Source organism: Pocillopora verrucosa, chromosome 10 (assembly GCF_036669915.1).
Source record: "Pocillopora verrucosa isolate sample1 chromosome 10, ASM3666991v2, whole genome shotgun sequence".
NCBI lineage: Eukaryota > Metazoa > Cnidaria > Anthozoa > Scleractinia > Pocilloporidae > Pocillopora > Pocillopora verrucosa.
In genome coordinates, this window is record NC_089321.1 from 21,259,147 (window position 1) to 21,271,012 (window position 11,866).

The 11,866-nt window shown below is 37.8% G+C and overlaps 1 long non-coding RNA gene across 1 annotated transcript in view; it reads left to right on the forward strand.

Moving 5' to 3' along the window:
* Positions 1–9,711: 9,711 nt before the first annotated feature.
* Positions 9,712–11,866, forward strand: part of LOC136284017 (uncharacterized) — a 2,254-nt gene continuing 99 nt past the window's right edge. The window contains exons 1-3 of the long non-coding RNA XR_010719028.1: positions 9,712–9,844; positions 11,407–11,478; positions 11,797–11,866. The exon at positions 11,797–11,866 is cut by the window's right edge and continues 99 nt beyond it. This is a non-coding gene — a long non-coding RNA (uncharacterized lncRNA). The remainder of the gene's footprint in view (positions 9,845–11,406; positions 11,479–11,796) is intronic.

The following is an 11,866-nucleotide window of genomic DNA, read 5'->3' on the forward strand; positions in this document are numbered from 1 at the left end:
AAGAAAGCCTTTGCGAGAGATGCTGGGAAAATCTACAGCCCTAACTACTGGAGTGCAAGATACGCCGACCTGACTTGGCAGCTGATTGGTCAGTCTGCGTATGCTGTTGGACCCCACGTTTGGTTTATGTTATGTAAGATGGATATATGATCGAAAGGTGGTAAAGGCATTTGGATATAACAATGTGCGCCTAAACTGGCTTATCGCAACTTATTTATATATTTGATCGGCGATTTCTTTTTATGGCGAAAGAGGTTCAAACCAAGAGAATTCTCCTGCTTAAAAAGCTTAAACTGTCTATAAAGCTACAAAACGGGATCAAACAGATGGCAACGAAGCTAGGGATGTTCTCGGTGACTCACGAAAGCGTTACCGTGCCCGTGGGTAGAGATAGGAAAATATGGACCGCGCAAAGAACCAATCAGATTGCAAGATTCATTACAGTGCCCTCTGAGAAGGAAATTAATATTTAGATCGACTCACTCCTTCGAAGTTACTTCGGAAAGACGACAGTGGATGTGTTCAACGTTTTTCAAGCGACGCCGATATTAGTCATTTTACTTCACTGTAGTTTTGTAAAGGAAGTAAAAAAAAAACTATCGAATCACGTGTACATAAACTTTTTCTGCTTGTTAAACCCTTTGTCTCACGACTTTAGGGCTTCGTATCTATTGACACAATGCAATTCTTGAATTTCCCCATTACAACCTCTCGGTTTCCTGCTTAAGACCTCTTGAGCCTGTCTTTTCGTGTGTGTATCCCATAAGGCGTCTACCGAAATTTTTTATCGGTCTTTCGTCTTTGGTTCCTTGCAGATACAACAAATGCCGTCAACCGAATTGTGTCTCTTCACCACAATCGTTTTTGTAAGCGCTGGAGCGCAAAGTGCGCACGGAAGAGCGAACGCACAGCGAGGGGGAAAAAGTCAAATCCTCTAAGGCTTTTATTTCACAAGTGTGCTCTTGTAAACCTAACCGACACTCCTGAAAAGGGGGGCTGTGATAGATATCCACACTTAAGGAAGTTACCTCCGCCGTTCTTGTAACAAAGATACGGAAAACACCAAATATTCCTTAGGCCGACAGCATAACCGACACATGACGGCTATGAAATCATTTTTCGAGGTCCATTTTTCGCGCTCTTCATTGTGGCTCGCATCGGAGCTTTCGCCCACCGTTATAACAACAAGTTTGGACGTTATTCGTCATGATTTTTTCAACTTTTTACGTTATTTTTTAGATCAGCTTCCCGAATTCAAGTTCACCTCTCCAAATGAATCTACTTCCTTGCTGACGGAAGCCAAAACGAGAAGTGATTATGATGTCATAGAGGGTAATGAATCTGGTGCCGACGTCATCGATCAGCCGATTGTTAGGGCGGGAAACTGAGCATATTTGACTAATAACCCGAAATCTCTCTTGATTGAGCAGCTCTGTGATCAACGTGCTTCTTTATTTCATTATCGAGCTCAAAATGACTGACCATAATTTCTTAATCTGCTTCCTCATATGACGCTTTCGACATGGATATCGTAGCAATTAACAGGACACGTCATAAATATATAAACCTAGTAATGGTCTGTTTCTGTGGCTCACCAGTAGATCACAAAAACCACCATTAAAATGGTATCACAAACAAAAAAATCCACAAACAGAAAAAAAAATAAAATCCGAATAAACTAAGCCAGTCACATAATGCAATTAGTTTTCATTATATGAATGTTACCTGCCACACAAAGCTGATGACTTATCAAGTGTGGGAGCTTTTCTAGTTTGCTTGGCGATTGTTGATATGCACGTGTTGGTGATTGAACTTTTGTTCCATTTGCTCGATTTTACAAAAAATGATAATGCTAAAAAATTAGATCCAAAGTAACCCCATCTTGTCAATTTACAGCAGTTAACAACTGAGAACAGGATGAAGTCTAAACGGCTTCTTTAATTTTGATCTGACTAAAAAAATTTCTAAACAGTGGTACGATTCGTGAATGATGCCTGTGCACGCATTGCACGCACATTTCCTGGCCTCAATTTGAATAACAACAGATTGAGCAAAGTGGTCGATACACACGATCTTATCTCAGCTTGGTAGTTACTGCGGTGTGTGCATAAGCATCTTTCTGTCTGGTAGTATTTTCTTTGTTTTCGTTGTATGCACGAACTACCAAAAGTTAGGTCACAAGGGAATCCTAAACACTTAAACATCCTTAATTATGCACATTTTGTACCTTGCACGTTTAGTTTTAGTCCAGTTTGCGCTCAAGTTCAAGTTGTGCCGTTTCTTGAATACGAAAAACGCTGATAGGGTTTGTATGTTTTGCTTGTAGATTTTGTACCTACGGCTTTTGTATTCTATTGTATCTGCAACATTTGCTCTTTTTTTTTTAACCATAGAACCGCCTCTGAGGAAACGACATTTTCTTTCCAAACCTGACCAAGATTTAGTGTGTCGTCGTTTCAAGAATAGAGTGAAATTCGTCTCCGCGAATTCGTTCGTGTGCGGGTCTTATCTCAGCTTGGGTTCTTTTCTGAACAGGTTCCCATTGCACATAATAAGAAGAGAGAAAATTGCGTTTCCTTACTTCACAACGTTTCTCCGTCAATTTCTTTAAGGAAGGTCGGTGAGCAAAGGAAGGAAAAGTTACTAATTGTACGCACACACTGCCGCTGAGGAAAACTTCTGAGAAAGGGACAGAAAAATCGGAAGGTTATCAACAGTTGCTACAAATTCTAACCAGATGAGTTTACCATGGTGTGATATTTTCCACAAAGAACGATCGACTAAAACGGCTTTGGAATAACTCGCAAACTCTTAAAATCACAACCCCACGAGGTAAGACAAAAATTAACTATTTCCGACTTTTTGCATTTAGCATTTCAAAATTCAGTCTCCGTACGAACACTCCGCAAGATTTTTCAACACAGCCCTCTAAAAGGTCTGTTTTTGTAGTTGAATGGGAGTAATCGTCAATCTTTTGACTGCCAGACTCTTTAATAAATAATCTACGCAGGTTTCTCTTCTTTGTTTACTTTAAATGGTAAGGAAAATCACTCTAAGTAAATTCAAATGAGTGTTAAAAAAATTTAAAAAGTTGTGATGATTAAAATGTTTGTTCCCTTTAATGGCGCCCGAAAATCTTTTCTTTCTTTCCCCGTAAAACTGACGTTGAATGAGGCAATTTCGCTAAACTCGAGGGAACTATTGCAGATTCCATTGGATTCTACAACGCAATTTATCATGGACTGAGATCAACGCTATGACCTAAACTAAAGAGCGAAGCAGAGAGCAAGGTAAGGGAAGGACAGAGAAAAACTGGTTAAAAAAGAACTCAGAATGACATGACCTTTTGATTGTGCTTTTTTTCAAGGATTGCGATGAATAAGGCATTCTTCCCTTGCAAGCCGTTATGTTTGCGTGCTGTCAACTTGCCTATTAAAGCGCGCGAGAGGAAAAACAACCTTCAGGAAATTGCCTTCGACAAGAGGTAAGGCTCTTAGATTTATCAAAACTCGCAGGAAACGCGTCAGTCTTAACAGCACGAGGCCGAAAAATTTTGTTTAATGGTAACAGTAATTCATGTCGTCCAATTCGGTCTGTAATCATTCGAGGGATAACAAAATCGGACCTCGGGTGCATTGGGAACTGAAACGATTTAACGCCCAAACAAGAACCCAGTGCGCATGCTCTTAGCGTGACTGACTTAAGATGGCGGAATGTCTGAGCCGACCAGGATTCCACGGTAATCAGCTATCCTTTCACTTCCTTCCAACTTTGAATGTGTTTGGAAATCAACACCATAGGTTCATTTAATGTAGAAGAAGTGCACTGGATCTTTTAAAGTTCTGTTACCGAGCAATTCAACGATCGAACGAAACAGCTGACAGACCTGAATAGCAGAACTGGCAGATTGTCGATGTGATAGGATAGACAACGCCATATGCAACCGGGCCCCAAGATTGTTTCAAAACCACTTCAGTGACATGTATGTAGCATTCATTTAAATTTTGGATAATGGCAATTTAATAGATATACTTTAATTTAATACTTTTGTTTCTTATTTTTACTCAGTTATTAACTCGTCATACAGTAGCTAGCATTTGAGCTGGGTTTGAGTCCAATTGGTGATTGGATCATTACTCCTGGCACATCGGTCAATAATTTTTCAAGTAGGCAGGGAAATAAAAAAAAATTGCTGGGGTTTTAAGAATCTGCTCTGGGAAGAGGTGGGGAGAGGTGGGAATGGAGATTTAGGGAACGACAAAACTTTGAAAAGTTTTTAATAATCAATGATAATTTTATTCTGACAAAACAGTTTAGGCTGACATTGACAGCACCCTCACGCTGTTCAATGAGGGATTCAGAACAATTACATCCACTTGCACACCAAAAGCTTGTGTGATTTGTGACTGACTGATAATGCCGTGACTTGTGACTGGTTATTAACAATGTGACTAATAAGAAAATACTGGAAACAAATTAAATGAGCCAAAAACATGGTGCTGCAAACGTTCTGGGAACGTAAACTGGTTCACTCTTTGTTTCTTCGTTAATTTCTTAAAGCAAAGCTTATGAGAAATTAATGAAAGGCTTACAGGAAATTACTGATGGAAAACTGTCAACGCTTGTGTTAGGTAGTCTGGCATAATTTTTGTAGGGCGAAGCCTTGCACCAACTGGGACCAAACACATTCAGGCCGTGCTAGCCAAGAAATTTTTGTTGACATGTGATTTATCTGAGAGAAAGACCGATGATTAACATTTGTGAAAGTGACAGATATCACCGATCTCTGGCAGAAATTTTCATCTTGCTTGCCACATACCTTTTGAGAAAAATAAGGTGAGATTTGTTTTTGATTTTGGCTTTATCTAAGAGATAGTGCAGTGTCTTGCAGTATTTTATGATATAATTACATGTTATAATTTTTGAAAAAACTTGTTTGAATGAAGATTTGATAAATTGTATCCTGATAAAAGTTGTTTGGGTTGGACCAGAGTATTGCAAACTGACGTTAGTTTGAAGGATGAGTTATGTGCACTTATCTTTGCATCTGTGAAACTGACTTGTCAATAATGCTCAAAATGTAGCAAAGAGCACGGACCATATGCCTAAGAGTTGTCTCTGGATTTGGATTGGGGTCACAAATTTAGTTATTCAGCTATAATGAGCCAGCATGAGGTGATATTTATATTGAAGCACTCATTTCAAAAATTGGCCAACTTTTTACAGTTTGTGAAGTGGAAATGTCAGAAAAATGCAGTTAGTCTGATAATCAGCCGACCAATAACAGTGTGATTAAAGAATGATCATCCTCAGGCCCTGAGAATGTTGTCATATAATACCCATGATGAAGTAGAGGGCATTATTCAAGAATATTCCCTTCACATTTTACTAATAATTGTTAAATACTTGGTTAGGTGCATTTGGCTTTAAAAATATCATCCAATTTGAAATTTAGCCATTATTATGTCGTACAAGTACTTATAGTACCATATTTATCCTCGTATAGGCTGCAGAGAAATAGGATAAAAGTTAGGGGTGCATCTTAAATGAAGGTATAAGCATTTTGGCACCTAGTCTCCTGCTTCCAAACAATATACCTTGAAACATATTAATTGTGACTGCAAGTTTCCTTTTTTTTTAACTGAGTGAAGTAAAGATATGCAGCAGTCAATTATATAAATACAGAGATGTATCAATATTCATTATCATATTTTACTTGCTTGTTCAGAAGCCTGACCTTTGAACCTGGGGCGATGCCAAGGAAAAATGTTACCCGTTAATGAAAAGTCAACAGCCACTAGTGATGTGATCCTCAATAAAGCTCTAACAAAACCTGCTTATCATAAAAAAAAGGATCCATGAAGGTTTAGAGTTTATTCTGCTCTTCCCTGACCCAAAAGGGATGATGAATTAACCTGGCACAACAGAGGCATTGAAAAATGCAGAAAAGACATTGGAAAATTGCACAACCATTTCAGCTTTTTTATTGCCAGTAAAGTGACTTTTTGTTCTTTAAGTTAACAGTCTCATGAAAGTGGCAATGTGTGGGAAGGTCAGCCTGATTTTGGCAATGACAAAACACTGAAAAATGACAAGGAACAAGTGTCCAGAACAGACTCTGCAAACAAAGATTCAGTATTAAATATAGTTGAGATCATCCCTGGCAACAATGATGTGGAATGTCCTACATATTGCTTTCTCTCTTTTCCTGTAATTACAATAGCAGAACATGCAGATGCATGCTGCGATGTTTTGGTGAGGAATGTATCAAATGATGGAAAGGAACAAAGTTCAAATTGTGTGGATGAAGAAAGAGGTGTTTGCATAATAGATCCAGCCCTACAGGTTACTCAGCCTGAGACCAAGGAAAGCATCAAGGATATCCTCCATAGGTTGCTCAACAACACGAGTTTCAAAATACCTGTTGGAATGAACAGTAGGCAGAGGCATATAGGGAAAGATATTGAACAGGCTTTATGAAATCAGCCATGAGGTGCCAATGACAATGTTAAAATTGTATTCATTGACAACAGACAATGGGGAGCAAGGAGAGAGTGCTTCACAGGTATGCCTTTTTGTGCCCTTAATTAAGTAATTATGAGACCTACAATAGAAACCATTGTTGCTAAGTTTCAGGTGACTGAAATTTAAGGAGATTTTGCAAAAAAAAAATATCCATGGAGATTTTCTGTATACAGAACCTTACTGGTATTGGATGTGTTTGCAATGCTTAATTTGCAGTATTTAGAGATAATGCCAATTAAAAAACACATGTAGGGTGTCAGATGGTTGAAGTTTAAGGAGAATTTGTAAGAGAGATCTTGGAATAAAAGATTTTCTTTACATGTGTATGCAATGGCCTCTTTGCAGTATTTAGGGATAATTCCAAGACGAAACACTTATTGGCTAATCTATGGATGTACAGTATTTCATGAATGTGTCAATGGGATTTTTCCAAAATCAGATTTGGCACGTTAATCAAAGGGTAGGGATGTGAAGAGATTAAATGTTTCCTTAGCACAACACTTTTTAACCAGTTTGATTTTTATCTTTTTATGATATAAATGGACTTAACCTTATACCATTAGACCTTTTCACACCATAACTTGATGAGCTCCATGGACAATGTGATGACAATATCCCAACATGTTTTGTGTTTCCTTTACAGAAATTCTGGATTATGTTGAAAGAGCTCTTTTCTCTATGGGTAAATCAACTGGTTCTTTGGTGGTCTTAAATCAAAGGGATTGCTGCTTGGCTGCTGAGCTAAAGGTTATGTCATTTCTGCAAAGTAGATCCTCACCACCATTTCTTCACCTGACTGTTTTTCAATTTTTAAGTCATGGAAAGCTATCATCAGTTAATCATGAAAGCACCCTAAAAGGAGCAGCATTGAAGGTAAATAAATAAACAAGTGATTTCACTATTATTTTCAGAGGGGGACCAAATTTTTATCAGCCATGACTCATTTAATAAATTCTTTGGATACTTTCCAAAATGAAATGCATGAAAAAGTCGTTATTTATGGCTAACTATTATAGAGTAGGGTCATTTGAGTAATAAGACAAATTTTGTCTTGGCTAGTTATTACTTTTGAAGAAGGTTACTGATTCAGGGTTTCAGATGTTTTCATGCGGTCAGGGAGCCATGAATTTCAGGTAAACCCTGTGAAATTCACAAAAACATGCAAAATACCACAAACTGTGCTAGAAACCTTGCCAAATACATGTTGCCACAACATATTTTAAACTTCTAATATGTTTGAACTTACCTTGGCTGTTGGGGCTGTTTACTTGCCCTAAAATTGCAAATTGGGCAAGTAAACAAAATGGGCAATGGTCACAGTGTTAAAAGCTTTGCCATTGGTGCATTTCTCAAGTGCATTGTTATTAAAATAGTAAACTGCTCATATTTCTTTTGTAGCAAGTTCATATGAGTTGTACAACTTGCTATCATTTCTAAGAAAAACGAAAATTGAATGTTCCTTGCTGTGGTAGGTTTTTTGGTGTGTCTCTACTGATTGCTGCATACTGCGGCTTGCAAACTCTGTAAATTATGGAAACATTTTTAAACATGCCCACAATAGCTGTCTGTTCCTCTCTATATGCAACACATTGTATTGGACGACACAAGTTGCTAAGTTTGCCCCAACACCCGTCACACTAAGATTTCCTCCCTAATCAGAAGTGGACCATATTAAGGCTTAAACAAAGAACCAATAGAACATCTGTTGAAGAAGTTGTCCAAGAAACTACTAACCTTGAGATGAATTGCATAATTATCAGAGGCTGTCTACAACAAGATCAGTCCATGACAGAATCGTCACCTTGACTCTAGGGTTTTCCAACGATTCTTAGAGCTGATGTACCTCTGAGACTAATGCTTTGCACGTGATTTGTCTGCTTATTTAGCTAACATCATTTCTTCCCTAATAGGTAACTCAGATTTTTGGTGTTGAACTCTGCCATATTTCTTCTACCATAAATGGAAAAATGATTCAACAAAGCAAGATCATTGTGTCCTTTGATTTGGAATTGTTGTTTACAAATATTCTGATTGACACAGCTCTACAAGCCTGCTTGGCAGAAATTGGAGAATGATCCACATTCACAAGCACCAAGTCAAATCATGGACCTCCTGAACTTTGTATGGAGATCTACATATTTCCATGAAAATGGATCAACTGTGAAAAGACAGAAGGGGCAGCAATTGGGAGTCCCTTTCTGCTGTTATTGGTAACCTCAACATGAAGAGATGCAAAGAACAAGCAGTCACATCATCACCTAACATACACAGGTGTGGCTTATTAAATACAATTCCCTTTGCCCTTGGGCAAGACTTCAAGTACAACATTAGGCCAACAATTCTTGGTTGCCATTATGCTATTCTTCTCTAACTTGAATAATCGAAAAAGCTGCAAGATACTAGAAATCCTGGAGATTACTGGAATATAGTCACTATGGTAAACCCTGTAGATTTGAAGCAAAAAGCATGTGAAGATGTGGTTAAAGATCCAAATGGAAAAAGAGATGAATATGACACTCAACTAGAAACTGAGAGACCTAAACTGTGGAACTTGCTGCATTCTCTACACTCTTTAGAATGTCATCTATGTTATTGAGCACTTCAAACTCATGATTGTTGTAGTTGGGTTCCCTTCCAAAAATGGATAGTTCTCATGATGAACCTTCTTCATGGCTTGCTTAACTGTAATTCTGTTACTTTCAGAAAAACTTTGAGCAAAACTGGCTAGCCTTGATTTGAGCACTTCCATTACATTTTCTGTGAAAGAGTCAATCAACATTGAAAAAGTAGATCTGATTGCTATGAATGGATGGATCTAATCCAGATACACCATCCTCTGCTGTGTCCGTGAAGTGAGATACTGGAAGTTCATCCATGTTAAAATGAACTACCTGTGCAGAGGTGTTCATAGGCTCGAAGGACGAACACTCAAATAACTTAACACTTTATAGACAAACCAAAACACACACCAATAAGCACAGAAGGCCATTCAAAACATGCAAAAATAAATAATCTGCTCAACTTCACAATGCAGATGTTTTGAAATTACAGTCAGTACAATTTTTCTTACAGTTTCCATCTGGTTAACAGTTCACATAAAAACACCTTGCATTTTTATTTTCAACTAGATTGTAAAGTAATAGTTGATCTATTTAACTTTTTTTACTGTGTAGACCAGGGACAACACTAAGCAACTCAGGAGGGACATCTCATTAAATTAAACATCCACATCAACAATGGACAGAAACCAGACTTTGAATGTTCAATTTCCAATCACTTGCCAAATCAAGAGGAATACAAAGATCATTTCATTGAAGAGGTTTGTTCTTTCTAATGGATATGTTTGTAAATTTTTTATTTTGAACACACATGCCTTTTGTAATAATGGTTGGCAAAAGGCCTTCACAAGTCACAACCATTGGTAATAGTCCCTGCTGGCAGTTTCATGCCACTACAGCCTCTAGTTTCTTAAGTTAAATGTAACTAACACAAATGTCAAGCAAAATCTAGTTGTGGGGATCTGAATTGTGTTTCAAACTATAATTCTTTTTTTTTGGCAGACCTTCTATTGGTGACAAAATTGTGGACACATTGACCCTTTTCACCCCCTATTCCTTTAATTTATCTCTTTTTCCCTTGTTAGTTAACCTATTCACCTGTACTCTGGAAATCAATTTTGTATAGTGTTTCCATGAACCTTTAGCTGCCTAGAGGTAACTTTGAATGAGGGAAGGGGGGGGGGGGTTGTCAATGATTTGGAGTGTGGAATTTTTAAATTGAACTCTTCAAGTATGTTTCAACTCATTTTGATGCTGGTTGTAGTGTGGATTTGCATTGACTCTCTTGTCTCAAACATTTGTCTTGGTGGTATTCTTCAGTCTACTGATAAACGGCCTATCGACAGAATGCAAGAGATGAAAAGACACTGAAGCACTTTGCTTCAGTGTCTCAGGAACTGGTTTGATAAAACATGGTTGGCAGAAGCAAATGTAATGAAGCTCCACCACAGCTACCAACAAATAGGCACTTCTAGCCAACAGACCCACACATCCCAGGTATCTATGAAGATGTGGTCCAAAGTTGGCCAGGAAAACCCAAAAAAGAAAATACAGCTTCACTGTTAGGAGCATCCTAAAGTCTTGTTGCAGACCATGCGCTGTATCATCATCAACAAAACGTTTTACTGTACAAGGAGGAAGTTATGAAAGAACAAAGGCTGAAACTGTGTTGTTTGTACACCAAACAAAATGGCAGAGGTTGCTGTTAAATCAATTCAGAAATGAGATTACACTTCTAGATGCCATCTACAAGACCACAAGATATGACTTGCTGCTATTCTTTTTGGTTGTTAGAGTCAACATGAACTGTATAGGGGTCGGCTCTTTCATTATTCAAAGTGAAACAATAGCTGCAATACAAGAACTGTTAGCAATCTTCCATTATTAGAATGCTACTTGGAAGCCCTGATACTTTTCAACAGACTTTAGCAAAGAAGAAATAAATGCAATCAAGCAAACATTTACAGGCAGGGAATAAATAATAAAGATTGAAAATGTACTTGTGAAAACAACGGTAGTCATTTGGAGGTTGGTTAATCAATGCACCTGTGTGGTGCTGTAGATTTGCATTAAAGATGCATTATTTCTACACTTCTTATAAATACACAAACAACTAACACACGTCTTAATAAATGGCACCCTTGTATGCTTTCACAAATCCAGTGTACTACAAATGGACCCCACACATCTGTGACAATCTCTGTCAGCACTGCTGGTGGGAGAGGTGGCTGAGGAAGACTGAAAATAGAGGTTTTGATTTTGCTTTGTGCCGTTGCCAAATCAACATCATAATTAATTTGAGAAAAATGTGGCTTCCTTACAGGACAGTAGCCTCTGGATGGCAAATCCAAAGCTCAGGAACTGGTTTGATAACACGTGGTTGGTAGAAGCAAAGGTAATGATTATTTCACTCTGTTTACATGGCTTAGCACTGCTGATAATAACATGGTTTGACATCATTGGTTTATTGAAGAACTGAAGAATGAAAGACATCAACTAAGAATAGGGAAAGGAAGAGAAAAGTCATAATTCCTAATTTCTCAGTTCTGACCATTGTCTCCAGCTTATAACATTGTTACTGTGCACATATTTCTTAAACAGGAAACTTTGAACTATTTCGTTTTCAATTTTTAGATAAGGTTAAAGGAAATGCTTTAATTAATTAGCATAACATAATGATCAGATGTACTGATATGTGATCTTGCCATTTTAGCAAGGAATGTGGGCATTCAGAGAAGACAAAGTTATGATCACTATCAACACCAACGATGGCTTGAGCCTCA